This window comes from Lichenostomus cassidix, chromosome 8, assembly GCF_008360975.1.
Source record: "Lichenostomus cassidix isolate B80296 chromosome 8, HeHo_3.0, whole genome shotgun sequence".
Classification (NCBI taxonomy): Eukaryota; Metazoa; Chordata; class Aves; order Passeriformes; family Meliphagidae; genus Lichenostomus; species Lichenostomus cassidix.
This window is the reverse complement of record NC_139489.1, coordinates 17,410,228-17,425,722: the sequence shown is the minus strand read 5'-3', so window position 1 is coordinate 17,425,722 and position 15,495 is coordinate 17,410,228. Positions and strand designations below refer to the sequence as shown.

General features: G+C 36.1%; 1 protein-coding gene across 3 annotated transcripts in view; it reads left to right on the top strand.

Annotated features, from left to right (window-relative positions):
* Window positions 1-15,495, top strand: part of DPYD (dihydropyrimidine dehydrogenase) — a 336,246-nt gene that overhangs the window by 229,834 nt on the left and 90,917 nt on the right. The gene's annotated exons all lie outside the window — the stretch shown is intronic.

Genomic DNA, 15,495 nt, shown 5'->3' with positions numbered 1-15,495 from the left:
TCTCCAGCAATCCTGCACTGCCACATTGATAGCTGCACCTCGGGGGGCAAGGCACAAGCAGCAGATTACCAGCTTGAGATTTTTAGGTTGAATGTGTTTAAATATTTAGTGATGAAAGGAAAAAATATCCAGAAGCTGCGAATGTACAAAATGCTTGGTTTTGCTGAGAACAAAAATGCATTATGTATTTGATAAGGAATATGATGAAAACAAATAATTTCTAAAAAGCGCTTAGACAGAATTTGCTGATTTCCATTTCAGCACCCAGCAGATATCTTTTAAATCACAGTCTAGTAACTACTGCATATATCAGTAATGATTTTGAAGGACATGAGATATACACACATTTCATTTCACAGTCTTTAACATATGAACCTAACTGTATTTCAGAATCATAGAAGTGGGCATATATTCTGGTAGTACTATGTACTGTAAACATCTGTTCTGTAACCTATAGATTTGTTGGTTTATACCATTTAGATTGGAATTATCCATGCCTAATGTCTCTGCCATGTTGAAATCTGTTGCAGAGTTTATCAATATAGCCCATGACTTCCGTTAGGAGAATACGTGTTGTTTTGCCCTTGAAAAGAAAATATACATGTACAAACCCCAATTCTCATATCCTTATGACGTTTGCAGATTTTTACATGTTTTAGTCATGGTTTATAATTTGTTTTGGAGTTTTTTGGCTCTGAAAAATGCCTAAGTATGGTGAATTAAAAGTCTTTGAAAAATCTTGGTTCACAGTCTACCAGGAGAGATTTTCTGGCGTGTGATCATCAAAGTTTCAGAATTATGAAACCTGTTTGATTTCCCATCTTAATACATTTTGGGGATGGGGGAAGAAGAGGAGAAAGGAGATGCAGAGTGGGAATCATGATTTTATACCCTAAAACTGACATACTGTTATTCACCTGGCCCCTTTGTAGAGAGCTAGTAAGCATCTTAATCCATCCTGACTTCCTCAGTTAAACAGAAAACTTCTCAGATCTGAGGTGTGGTTGGATAACTAAACCATTAACTTTCTGAAACTGGGGAGGCAATATTAGCTGTAATCAGTGCAACTGTGGACACACTTGAAGTATAGCTTTATCACAGCAATACTGTCAGGCATGGTGCACTGGGCATTTTATTGTTTTCTGTGAACAAAATTATGTCAGTCTGGTCCATGCTATATGCTGTTATTTTTAATGAAAGTAATCTGGATGCTTTTTATGGCCAGTGGTCATTTACAGAAGTTATGAGTAAAAATGGGAGAGAATCATAAAAGCCCTCCAGGATAACACTAGCAAAACATTAGTAGTTATTATTAATTTTTTTCCCCTGAATTGCATTGAACAACGAATTGCTCCTTTAGCCATCTTCGTAAGTTTTTGAAGAAATTCCCACCCTTCAGTCTGCAGGGTGGTAGCTCAGTAGTTTGGGTTGTCCCTGCCTGAGAAGGCAGGACAGTGTGGAAGGTGCAGTGTGGTCCAGGAGAGCCCTGGAGGTTCCACACAGAAACTGAAACAGCCTCCTTTCAAGCATGGGGTTTGGTTTTTTTAGGCATGTGTTATTTCCAGCTTTCAGTGGTTGGAATAATGTATGCATGTGAAGTTGCTTAGATGTGTAGTCAGTAGGGAGCTGTCTGGCTACATGAGCTTTTACATATCTTTCAGCTATTGTAAAATCAGAGAAGCAAATGCAAAATCTGAGCACTCAGGGCTATCGTGTGGATTTGTGACTCTCCATGGAGGAGATCAGATCCATAAAGAAAGAAGGTTACTTTATAGATACATATATGTTTTTATAATAATAAAATATCTGCCTTCCCCATACAATATAGATATTCCTTGGAATGTTTAATATATACTACTCTTTCTTAGACGTGTTCTTGTGTTTTCTTAGCTTTCTTTTTAAAATGAGAGCTTAGAGAAGAATCAACTTCTTTGGATGAATAAATGAATAAAACAAGCCATGTTTAGAGAGCCAGATCCTGATGGTCTTCCTCAGAGTTCGCTAAAATTAAATTATAGTGACTTTAAATGTAGATTATTGAAGCAAAGGGTGGAGATAAACTGTATTAAGTAATGATATGTGCAACAAGATTTATCAGTAGCCCTTCAGGGGGCTTCCATGTACAGTGGCCCCTGGAGGCCCCATCAGAAGATACAGAAATGTTAGATAGAATTTTAGGTTTTTTGGTTTTGGTTTTTTTCCCCAGCACTGAAGTCAAATAGGTCATACATGGGTTCTGTGGGGAAGAGAGGGCTCAGATATGCTCTGGAAAAAAAACACCACTTGATATCTGGAAGCCAGGGCGTGAGGCTTTGAGAGGCAGAGCAGCTTTCCTGGTTGTACAGTGAAGCAGGTTTTCTTAAATCTTTTTGATAACATAATCCATGTCTTCATAGGAAATTTTTTCAAGGATTAGGTCTCTTTCATGCCTAAGCACATTAAATCCTCAGGAAACTACAGAAATTGCTGAGATGAAAAATAATGGCAGAGAAATGTGTATTTTTATTACTTAAAATGTCTGAAATGTTCTGCCTATTTTTTTATTTTTGTTTTTCGTTTGTTTGTTTGTTTGGGGTTTTTTTTAAGGAAAGGAAAGGTTAATTACACTGTCTACTTCTCATTCCAATTCCTATGGTGTGCCTACAGGGGAAGCGTAGAAATCTGGGAACATCAGATTTGTTTTTACTTTATCCTATTTTGTTATCTGGGCTCAAATGCTTTCACTGTTTTCTATCAACTGAAAATTAAAAAAGATCCTGGTATATCCAAATTATATATATTAAAATTGGTACTAAGTATGGCTGTTTGTTTTATACTGAATTACAGTTCTCAGCTTTTATTTGATTTTAATTCCAAGTCATTAGTGCAGACACTCTGGCGCCCAAACAGCATAGCTAGCCAGAGGGTAATATTAAGAGGCATCTGTATTGCTGCCAATAAGTTACTTAAAGCTGGTTCTGTATAAAATGTCAATTATATTTACTAATGCAGATAAATGATAATAAAGTTAAGGTTTTTATTCTTTCATAACAATCTGCAACTGTATAAAAGTAGACATCATTAAAAATTGTAATAGAATTTCTGTCATTAAGTTTACCAGCACTAATGCACAGATTTTGTTTGAATCAGATAAACTATGTGAACAAAACATTTAATAGGAAACATAAAGACAACATGGGGAACAGCAGATTATTAAAAAATGGCAGTGTCACTTTCTCACTACAGTTCATTACTGTAGTAATTTTAGCATAAAATTATGAAAATAATAAATCAAGCACGTGAGAGGGTAGCACTCACATTTAAACAGCTAACTTGTTATATTTGTGGTGCATTTTTTGTCCTTCACTGGAAACCATGGAAAGAGGTTTTAATTTTTTTTTCTTTTTACTTATGCCTCTAAAAAGTGGCATGGAATGTTCAGAATTATTGATGTCATGTGAAATCAGCAAATTTAAGTGTTTGCCATTTTTGTTTTGGTCTAAGAGTCAACAAGTCTCTCGGCTGCTCTGCCAAGAATGAATAAATAGTTAAAATGAGTCAGTAATCTGGGTTTACTTTCCATTAAAGTTACATTCCTGCTATGTTTTTTGTCATTCTTTGTTCTTCTGATGAAGCCCCAGAGCTGTAATGTGCATCTCCCAAGAAACATTAGAGTAAGATCGATTAGGACGAGCAATACTCAGTCTTCAAAAATACCAGTGATTCTCCTTGGCCTAGTGGGGAGTGTAAAACAATGGAGGGAAGGAAAGAGCAGCCTACAGCTACCTGAGAGGTTGTGACCAAGTTGCTGCAAGAGTAGCCACAAAGGGGAAGATTATTCTCTGTCAGGTCAGAGGATACAGCAAGGGGCAGGTTGCAGGCTGAATATTTCAAACTGCGCACTCGGAAAAAATTCCCAAGATGCAGATCAGGAACATGTTGTTTGTGTGGCTTTGTACTCTCCATCTCTGGAGTATTTGGGGCTCAGGCAGGCAAAGCTACGGCAAAACTTACTGGTGTTGGTGGCAGTGCCACTCCAAGTGGGAGCTTCCAGTACCTGCCTTCCTGGAGTGCACTCAGAGAACCATTCCTGGGGTGCTGTGGATTCACCCTGCTCAGTTCCTAACCATTCTTTCTACCAGGAACAGGAAATGAGTACTGGATAAAAGCAAGCACAAGGACTTGCATGTTCACTTGGAGGGGGATAATCAGTATGAGCAAGGAGATCTCAAGTCAAAAGCAACAAATCTCATGTTCAAAGATCTCAGCCTAAGTGCAAGAACAGGGATTCTTCATGTTATAAGCAAATATTTTAAAAGTTAATAACATTCTTGCATATAAGTATTTCTTATTAATTACCCATGCCTTCTAACCTCCAAAATATAAAAAATCTTTGCCTATCTCAGCATTTAAGCTCTGGGTTTGGGGAATTGTTTGACTTTTTTCGTTTATATTGAAGGAGAAATGTATATGTCTCTTGCAAGCTCTGAAATCCAGATCCTGGTGGTTTAACTATTCAGATCATATGTAAAATGAACTTGCTTTGTGGTTCTTCTCTTACCTTTATTTTCATTTTACTTTAGCTGTACTTGCTACAGCCTCTGCTGCTGGCTGTGCTTACGTTTATTGCCTGCAATTAGGAGGCAAGTTTCATAAAAGCCTACATTGCCTCATTCAGAAGACGACAAATCTGTCAAAAACAAAAAGAAAAAAAACCCCAAAGCCCTGGTTACTCTGCAAAGATGAGAGCTGACTGCATGGCACAATTAGATTTGCTCTGCTGTACCTTGGAAATAGGAAAGATGAGGCTGCTTTTTAATTTAAGTGCACAGCGTAGCATGCTAATTCGCTGTTGCTCTGCCAGCAAGGAGCTTGAAGTATTTTAAATAAATGATGCCCCAAACAGAATTTGATTATATCTGTGTTCATGTGACATTCTACTATCAGCCTACAATAATATGCTGGTTAAGTATAATTCATTGAGTCCTGCAGGCAGTATTAGTTCTCGCTCTTCTCTCCTGTATCAGTTATTGCAACAAATTAATGCAAAGTACAGCAGAGTGGTGCTACACTGGGCTATAGCAGCAGTGCAAACATTGTCACCTAAAATCCAGTATAAACCAGTGTAAATGATGTTCATGTTGGTATTTGTGGTGGAGTTTCAGGATTCGTATGTCTTCTTGTTCTCTTGCATTGGCCACTTTCATCCATTTGGGCTGGTTCTTATGAATGCAGTCCTAGCTGATCTCAATGTCTTTGTGTCTGCCGCTGCCCCCCGCTGCTGTGGGGCATGTCTCGGCCAAATGACCTGTTCAGTCATCTTTCTCTGAGTCCAGACTGTTTCACAGACACTGTAAGTTCCATAAAACTGGGTGGCTGGGGAGAGGAGAGGAATTGCCTGCTGCCAAAGCAAATGGATATGAAGAGAAGCCTTGGTAGTTCAACTGAGGGAAAAGCTCAGCAGAGGCAAGAAATTCAATTCCTCAGAAACAAGGATTCCTTGGTTCAGGTGGTGATGCTATTACTCTGTGTGTGCCGGGAAGTGCTGCACTGGGCATTGTTTTGCTGGGGGGGAATCTGGGATGTGCAGGTAGGTAGAAGGGATGCTGCTGGTTGCCTCCTTCAACTCCTGCAAATTTAGACCTCAGCACACTTTTTCACAGGTCAGGAGATGTGTTTTGTGGACTTATTTTATGTTTATAGTCTCACATTTATCATGGTCCAGCATCATTCTTTAGATAATTTGGTTTTGTTTTTTAACCTCTTTGGATTGGTTTTTCCACCTTTTCTGTTTTCAGATTACTCTTTCTTTTCTTTTTCTATTCCTTCCTCCTTCAAAACTCTCCTCATAAACTAAACCCTTGGCTGAGTTGCTTTCAAAGTAAAAATTGACTGATGAGCTCTTTCACTGGAAATTGGAGCAGGAAAAGCTTACTGGCTTCATGGTCACTCCTGGGTAGGTGAGATCATTCACCTTCCTTCAGTACCTGAGAATTCATTTCTTTTTCTGTTACTCTTGCAGGATTCAGATGTGATTAAATGTTGTGATTTAAATGGAATTCTTGCACGTGTCCTTTATGTCCGCATATATTCTATCTTTTTTAACATGTAAAAGGAGACAATAATGAGGTATGACAGTTAACTGGTGTTTTGTATAAAGAATTCTGCTTTTCATACACTCAAGAAGAAATGAATTGAAATGCAAAGTTTAATAAACTCATCATCAGAACACTATTCTGTAATTTTCTGTTGTGGTTTGACAACATTTAATCCACTGTTACTGCTTTGAAGGATTTCTAATTGAATTACTCAAAAGACAAAATGGGAAATAAAAAGGGATTATAAATACAACAATAATGTTAACAGCACTACAAAGTTGCTGAAACTTTTTAATGACATGCTATGGCTGTTAATAAGGTTTTAACTACTGTTTTTGTGTGGTGACTTACATTTATGTATGGAAAGCATTCTCTCCAGAATGTATTTTCCTAGCAAATGTAAAAGTGACTCTGTTTCCTTGAAAATCACGAAGACATGAAAACAATTTGTGTTTACAGTTCTTTTCAGTCTTAGTACGATGGAAGCATTTCCACTGAAATTCACATTATGGGTGACAGATGTCACAAAGAAGGTTAGTTTGGTCACAGTAGCAGTGACTTGCCACAGTTTGGCTGTTTTAATGACACTTCAATAGCCTAACAGGAATAAAGTACATAGCAAGTGCTTCCCATAAAGAAACAAAACTTTTTTTTTTTTTTTTAACCGAATGGCAACCTGTACTTGTTCTTGAAAATGTATTTTAATGCCCTGAGATGTTTTCAGAAAAGGGAAATATAGAAAACTTCAGCAAATGTCCAGGCCCTTTGAATTGCCTTTGGATTTGTGGTTGCACCATAAGGCATTGCAGTTTTTCGTAATGATGGTATCTGGTAAACAGGATTTACTGGAAATCATCACCAACAAGTAACTGTGCAGGTAAAATAAAATATTTTAAGATTGTTTATCTTGGTGCACATTAATAATTTTTTCTTTCTATAGTTTCAGTTTTATGTCAGTGTTTGCTAAAGTTAATTAACAGTGTGTTATCCAGTCTCTTCACTGCCTACACAAGAATTTTCAGGACTACACTCATATTTCTTTAAGGTTTGCCTCAGCTCCTAGTAAAATTAGACAGTTGGCTGGGAAATTTCTCTTTACAGTAGGTCAAATGTGAATACATGCTCACTTGATGACCACTTTAAAAATGAGTGCCAAATTCTTCTCAGAGCATACATTTTATATTCCCTAGTTTTGTGTTTCAAAGGTTTATGCTTTTCCTCAATTAGTGTTTTCTGCCTTATTATTATAGGAAAGGACAGAGCTTGCCTACCTGACCACAAGAGAAAGCTATTTGTAGCTGCAGCATTCACATATTTGAGTTCTGTGCTTCCCTTTAGAATATTTCATCTGTGACGTAAACCTAATCAAACCTTTCTGCCTTCTAGCAGGTGACCTCTGCATGAACTAAAGAGCTGAAATATTATTTAATCATGCTGCATACCACTTTTTACAGTGCTATGAGAAACATTAGTTTGGTTGGCTAGAAACAACCAGGATAAAATATTTTGTTCTGTCAGGGGTAAAAAGGCATTTTTATTAGTCAACACTTTACATATACCAGTGCTGCTGATAAATCTTTCCAGGCATTGTGTCCAAGAAGTTTACTGAAGGCAAATGTGCAGTTTCATATTTTTCACTTGAAATGTTTAAGCAGTTGGTATTGAAACAAATAATTTGTTAATTTGAACTGCCAATCTGTGCATCAACCTTTCAGGCCAACTATTATCAACCTTTATTCTGGCAACCAAAGAAAATCATCTGACTTAAATGCCTTTAATATTGCATTAAAATCGATAGCTGTTAATACTCATTGCTAAAGTTTTAACGGACCTATCACCATGAAACAAAAGGAGAGTTTTCCCCATCATATAAGGTAATTAGAAACTTATATAAAAAATCTTATAGATAATTTTAAAAGTAGAAGGTTTTCTAACAGACATGTTTCTTCTGGTTGCTTAGATTAACATTTTTAAATTAAAAAGAAGTGGAACAAACCCCAAACATTTAGAATAAGGGAAAACATTATGGCCCAACCACCTACACAGAGAGAGGAATCAGTTTTCAAAATAAATTCAGTTGCTTTCCTTTTTCTGCTGGGGAGAAAACAAAAAGCTTTTCTGTGATCTGAAAAGGGAGCAATTGCAAAGCTGACTAAAGGCAGCCACCAACCTTTCAAGTCACAGTTGTGCTTGATCTTGACATCCTTCTAATTGTTGTTATAACTCCCAGCACCAATATATGTTTTGTACTTTTGTCTAGTGGTCATTTAAAAATCTCCTGGTCATTTTTGACCTTGTCTGCACAGAGGTTTTCAGTCATGAGGTTCAGCGTTATCACAGAAGAGATGTAGGCAGTGCCATGCTGCTAATAAGATGTCCAAAGAGGATCTCCCACACAGCACTTTGATAAATATATTCTTGAGTTTGGATGCTGACCTGTGTTAAAACTGGCAGCTTTTAGATAAGTTATGTTAAAACCCATTGGGGTGGGTTCTTTTTGTTTGGTTTATTTTTGTCTGGTTTTTGACATACGTTAAACATCATTCATTTGTGCAGCTCCAGTAGAGTACTACAATAAACACTGTAACAAGTTATTGTTCCCATTTTTTTAATGAAGGTGATAAAAGGTTATTTGTCTTGTGCTTTTAACATCTCTCAAAGGTTCTAATTAAAGAGCTGACGTAGGGGGAAATAGTTATTGTGGTACTGAAGGAGAGTAAGAACGAAAAGGGAGAAAGGGATCTGCTAAAACTGAAAAATATTGAAATTCTGATTCTGTAGAAATCCTTCATGTGTCTTTTAAGGTTTATTTTGTTAAATGCTTTTAAATTTAATATTTTTATGTGCACCAATTTGTTCTTCTGGTTTTTCAAAGTAGTCTGAGAAGAGCCTGTCACTCCTTTGAAAAGTAGGAGCTCCAGACTTGTTGGCTTTTCTCAGTGCCCACTGTTATCTCTGTCAGTATAGACAAGGTCTCAGAGTTATGACTTCTCAGTTCAGCCATGACCAAAGCCTGGACCTAATCCACAGTGACTTGATTTTGCCCAGTGACACATTGGTGTCACTGGAAGAAAAGGAGAATCTCAATTAGGCTCCCCCAAGTGGAACGTGCAGTGGCAGATCTGAAGGAGCAGCTGATCAAAGTTTGACACCTTGCTTGCAGCTTTAAATTAATAAAGTCCAAGCATCTAGGCATGGAGCAAGGTGACGGGAAGTTTTTAGTTCTTATAACTTAACCACAGGAAAAAAACAAGTTCAGTCAGGTCTCTGAGTTCTTGCTTGGATTTTTACCTTGGCAAAAACATCTATGAATTGGGAGTCATTACTCTCTCTAAGTATTTCTTTTTTCCAATTAAATTAAAAGATAAAAATATAGTCTTTACATGGTCTTCAAGTGGTAATATTTTTGCCTAATTGAAAGGACTATGACAAAAAAAAAAGAGTGTAGTCTGCAAAAACTAATGGGAACTTTCCAACTACATGTTCCTCTAACAACTAAATGTTCCTCTACATTTTAATATGTAGTATTTTGTAAGCAGAAATGTGCTTGTTTCACTAGTAGGACATGTTCAGTTATATAAGCCATATGATATGTTTTCAGTTTAAAAATATTACAGTTTTTGTTCAAAATATAAAGAGAACATTTTGCTATGTAGAAACAACGTAAATGTCTTCATTTTCTCAGTAGACTTGTTTCAAAAGACTTTTTTGAAAGAAAGGAACATTTTACAGTATGTAAGAGAGTGGAAAATAAGTAAGTCCTTTAATTAAATCAGTGAACAGTAGTCACAGTGCATATTGTTGCTATGGTACTTTAGTTAAATGGTAACTATGTGGAATTTGCTTAATTTTTCTCATCCGAATCTCTGATCTTTTAGAAATGCTTCCAAAAACCCCACCTCTAAAACCTCCCTTCATATTGAAAAGACCTCTTTTTTCAAAGTGCAAGTTAATTAATACAAGCTGAAAGTTTAAATAGCATGAAACATTTTTATTCTCCTAGGACAAAATATGAAATTATTCATGTCTGGATGTTTTGAATTTTTATCCTGAATTTTACTCTGAATACAGGGATTTTCCTGTACCATTTTACTGAAGATATTTAATGAGATTTTGGATTTTGGGGGTTTTGGGGTTTGGGGGTTTTTCTTGGCTAAACTAGTACACTTTGGATCACATGGCAAAAAGCAATACAGTATTGACTGAAAAAGAGTCCTGAATTCATATACTGTCATTATCTCTAAAAGTTTATTTTATGGCATTGGTTTCACATCACATCATGTCATGGATTCTTGCCAGAGGGATATAAGCTCTCAACCAGCAGCTACATTTTTGTGAAGCTGACCAAGCTAACCCAAAGCCTCTGAAGTAATTTAGGCTGGTTTGTTTTTGGGGTTTTTTTAATTTTTCCTAATATATATAGATAACTTCACATAGAACCAGGAAAACTGTTATTCCTGCCTTAGGTTAAACTGCTTCATTTCTTTCTTTTTGACAGCTGCGGTCAATAGATGTTGACCAAAAGCTGTCAAATTTCCTGAGAAATGAGGAAGAATTTTTTACTCCGGGTGAGAAGCGGAGAGTTATTCATCATCTATCCTGGGAAATCCTTCCCTTATTTTGACAGGTTTTAAACAAATTGTTAGCTTTAATTAAGTTTGAAATGGGATAAATGCACAACCTAAACCGCTCCTTTGTAGGATGTAAGACAACAGTAAAATTAACCATGAGATTCTGCAATGGTGACTCTTTTGCTGTAGTGATTGACTGTAATTCTGTATTTAGGTACTGTGGAAATTTTGTGTAGGTTTAGATAGAGACAGTTTTATGAAGACAATGTTGGGTCTCTCATAGGAGAAGGAAGAAAAGATAGCTGTGGAAAGAATAAATAGTAATATATATATATAAGAAACTGGTGGAGGCTACAGATACTGATTTGGAACTCTTTAAGATGGAATTCCCATAATTTCACTTTTTTTCATATTTTAAGGAATAGCAAAGAAGTAGTTCTTCACCCACAGAGGTTTTTTTTTGGTTGGTTGGTTGGTTTGGTTTGTGGGTTGTTTTTTTTGTGTGTGGGTTGTTTTTTTGTTTTGTTTTTTTAAGTTCTGATTTTCTAATGGTTTTCTGGCTCTGTATTTAATCTGGAAAACAAATATGAGATAGATATATTTAAACTAACAGCTTGTCAGGCTATTGTGTCCTCACTGTATTTATGGGATCTCTGTAAAAGATGCAGATCCATAGGTACACATCGAGCTGGTGGAGTGGATTGAATCTGTAAAGAGTCTATAGAAATGATCATTACTCACTTTCTAAAGCTGCTCCAAATGCCTCCTGCCACTGCCTTTGCACACTGCAGGTTGTAGCAGGTAGTGCCACTGTAATGTTCAGAAGAAGGGTAGGATGGTGTAGAAAGTTTATCTGCTGCATGGAGGAAAGGTTCTAGAGATGGGGAAAGATTCTCTTCTCCTTTCTTGCTTGTCAGATGAGGGTGGATTTGAGTCCTGGGCCTTCAGACAGCAATTTGGCTGAGGATGGGTTTAACTCTTCCCTAGTAGTTGAATAAAACAGTAAAGTGAGAGTAGTACGTGTATCAAATTTAACAGCTGAGCCTTGCAAATTGTCACCTAGAAAGCTTTTCTTATGCTACATCATTCTTGTAATCATAAAAGCACTGCCTCTGTTTCCTCTAGCTATGGATATTATTTTGAAAAATGCATGTACTGCTTAGAATGAGGAAGTTAACTGTAGAACACTTTTTTGTATAAAAAATTCCTCCAGTGCTAATAGATACAATGGGGATACAAGATTTCTTTCTGAAAAGCCAGTACAGAAAGAAAATTTGCCACAAGAAGAATGCACTGATGAGGGACTATTGGTGCCACTTGCCTACACTTGCCTAGCTGCACATAAAAAGTCTCATGTCAGCTTCATGTGTGTTAAATTAATAAAACGACAAAGTATGTCCTCTGTAACTTAGTATCAGCATTCAAAATTGCAAATATGCTGATATAATGTATTTTTTAGCCATGAAACTCACAGAGAAGAGACATGTATAAGAATAGTCTTGTGGCAATCAATGACCTGAAGTGTTTTAGGAAGATTAGACTTACTCTTGCATTAAATATGATAAAGTATTTTAATTTCTGAAACTTTGTTGTTTAGGTCATTGAGTCAGTGACAGATGAGATTTAAAGGCTTTACATGCAAGGTCTTACTGCATCTTGCAACACTCTTTGTGCCATCTGGAGCTTCCCATCATGACAGTCAGGATAATGGACCAGCACAAATCACCAATGTTACGTGTCATGATAAATCCAATCGTTCTATGTAATGAAGCCTTCATTCATATGTAAAGGCAGGATTTTGACTGAGAAAAGTTACATTTTCATTCTTTCCACAACTGCACAAGTCCATGTCCTGTTCTTAGAGAGTTCTTCCCTGACACCACTATTTAGGGACAACCTGAAGATTGTATAATATGGTCCATTTTCTGTAGTACTAATTAGACAAGATCAGCTAATGTGCTCTGCTGAGTGTTAACCTTTCGTATGAAGTTCTTGGGAAAAAGTCTGTAACAGGTTTATTTTTAAGATATCTTTCAGACTATTTGCATTCTTGATATATGCACACATGTATATGTTCATGCACTCACCATTATGTGCTTCCCGAGGACTGTTTGCATAGTTAAGAAAACCCATGTTTGTTATCCTAAAGTAGTTGTAATTCCATCTTTTGCCTTATTCAAATGCTCTGAAAAGCTCTTTAAATCCAAGTATTAAAAATTTTTCTGTTAATGTGGAAAGTATCTCATGGTTTTAGGTAGTCCAAAGAATCAAGTGCAGATTTCTGTCAGGCAAACCTTTTTAGGTCCTTATGCAAATGACTTTGTCAAAACTGGGCACCAAAGCAAGATGAGTTGTAGGTGTTGCACCTCAGGCTGCCTGACTGTCCTCTCTCCATTTATTAAACAGGTATAATAGTGATTCCCTACCTCAGAGAGGTGTTCTGAATACAGTGTAAAGATTGTGCCATTAAGAGGATACTGAAAAAATGAGGATCCTGCAAGAACACTGAAAATAGGTCACAATAAACATTTCCAAAAAATCTGCAGCCAGACATTTCTGTGGTAATCTCATCATGGTTTTGTTTCTTTCCATGAAACACAAGGAGAGGTGACCTACTCTGTGCACAGCATTTTCACGCTTCTTTTTAAACATGCAGGATGTATCTGCCTTGGGGGTGATAGGACAGGGGATTCATCTCATTACTGATGCCAAATGCAATCAGTAGACAACTTGCCGCTTTAATTTCTGAGGACTTATAGTTATGGTTGTAGTTAAGCTTATCATGTGATCATTTAGAAAAAAAAGGTGAATAGTTGTTTTTCCTCTAGTATATCTACCCATTGGCAATGAGTAGTTAGGATTAAAAGCTTCATCTAGCCCAAGGCTATAATGAATATTCAGGAAAAATGATTCTGTACTGTTGCTTAGGGAAGTAAAAAGACAACCCCTGTAACATTCAAATCTCCTGTGCCTTTGGAATAAACAAGCAGTATTTGATTAACAGGAAGACAGAAGACATGCTGATGTACAGCTTATACCAAAAGAGACTTTATATGGTATTAAATTACCAACAGATTCCTGTAGGTGCAGTGCATGAATCAATATTATGTTTTAGCTGATGATAATTTTGCCAAGCTTTTATTTAGATGGAGTTTGTTTAAAAAAAAATACAGCAGATAAACAAAGCGTGCTAGCAATGGATGTTACAGTCCATTGGAGCGTTTGTTCATTCTTCTGGATTGACACACAGTGCAAAATTATGCTACACATTCTGTTACAATCACACTGTATCATTAGTAATGAGAGAACCAACAGACCCAGTTATGTGTAATGAAAGAAGGTAATTTTTAGCGACATGGTAGACTGTGAACGAAAAACATTAAAATCCTGTACTAAATTAAGCAGAATAATATTTTATTTAGTTCATATTGTTGATTTTGTGAATACAAATGCACAGCTGTTTTTATAGCTAGTAACATTTTACATACCAAGCCTTTTAGAAAATATTTCTTAATTATGCAGGCTTCGTCAACCACTTTATCAATGATAAAAGCTGCAGGCATTTTCATAAACTTGGATTGGGGTAAAAAAAGATATTTATGTCATATTAACAGTGACAGTATTTTTTATAATGTGGTTTACAGGTCTCAAGATTCATTTTTTCCACAAGTTATATGCTTATCTTTGAATGTTTTATAAATCCAAGAAAGAATCAGTAAAAGCAATATGTAAATTGGGGTCAGTCTCAGAAATCCAAGTAGGTGGGAGGCCCTCAATCAGTCAAATTAATTAGGCAAAAGGAAGCCTGTACATAACCTCTTCAAAACTAGTTTTTGGTATCATGCAACTCACTTTGCTACGTTTGCATCTGAGTTTAAAACTTTGCTGAATGGGACAATTGATATTCTTAGAAATCTGAAGTTTTGAACTGCATTTCTTCAGTCAAAGATTGCATTTAAATTGCATTTAGAAGGGAATCTTTATTTCTAATCAATTTAGTGTTTCTCAAAATTGTGTTCTTGTGTGACCTCTGCAAATTGGTCTTAATCTAAAGGCAAGCTTCTATGGAGAGGTTGTGCACCACCCAGAGAGCTTCCCATGGATTATAGAAATGTAGTTTATTAATTTCCTATGAAAATTTTCTGTCCAGTGGCATCAATATCTCCTGGTTTCAGCCATCTGATTGCTTACAATACATTCTTCCAAGTCTCCAGTGAAAATACAGTAGGCAATCATGAAATTTATAAATTAACAAATAACTTCTCTTTATGATCTAAAGAAGAAAACATGAAATAAAAAAAAACAAGTTAGGATATTATTCCTTCTTGAGAATGCATTAGTTGCTGTAGAGCACAAAAGCTCTGGTATTCTCATGCAGTGACTTCATGACAGAAGGGTAAACTGAAAATTCTTTTAAGTTACCTAGCATTATCTTCATTTGATATTTATTTAATGAGCAAATTATTTGCATAAAACATTATGGGGAAAAAATAACCTTTAGGAATACCTCTTAGAGTTCAAAATAATCAAATTTAATGGGAATTCTAATTTTTTTTGTAAAAAAATTCATCACCTGTCCAATTTCTATCAGTAATTGTTTCACTGTGCAGCAGAGCACTGTTTTATTTCATTTTTTCCATGTTTACTCACTAAATATTCCTATTTTTTCCTAGGAATATTAAGTGAAATAGTATCAAAGATTTTACCTCCTTCACTTGAATTTTCATATTATTTTTCTATTAAGTTACCTGTGATTTTATGGGTGCCAAAAATGGACAGTTTTCCCATGCTGATAAAAGTGAGCCTTTCAAAAGGGCTTTTTCTAATCATGTGCTGTGCAGTCAGAT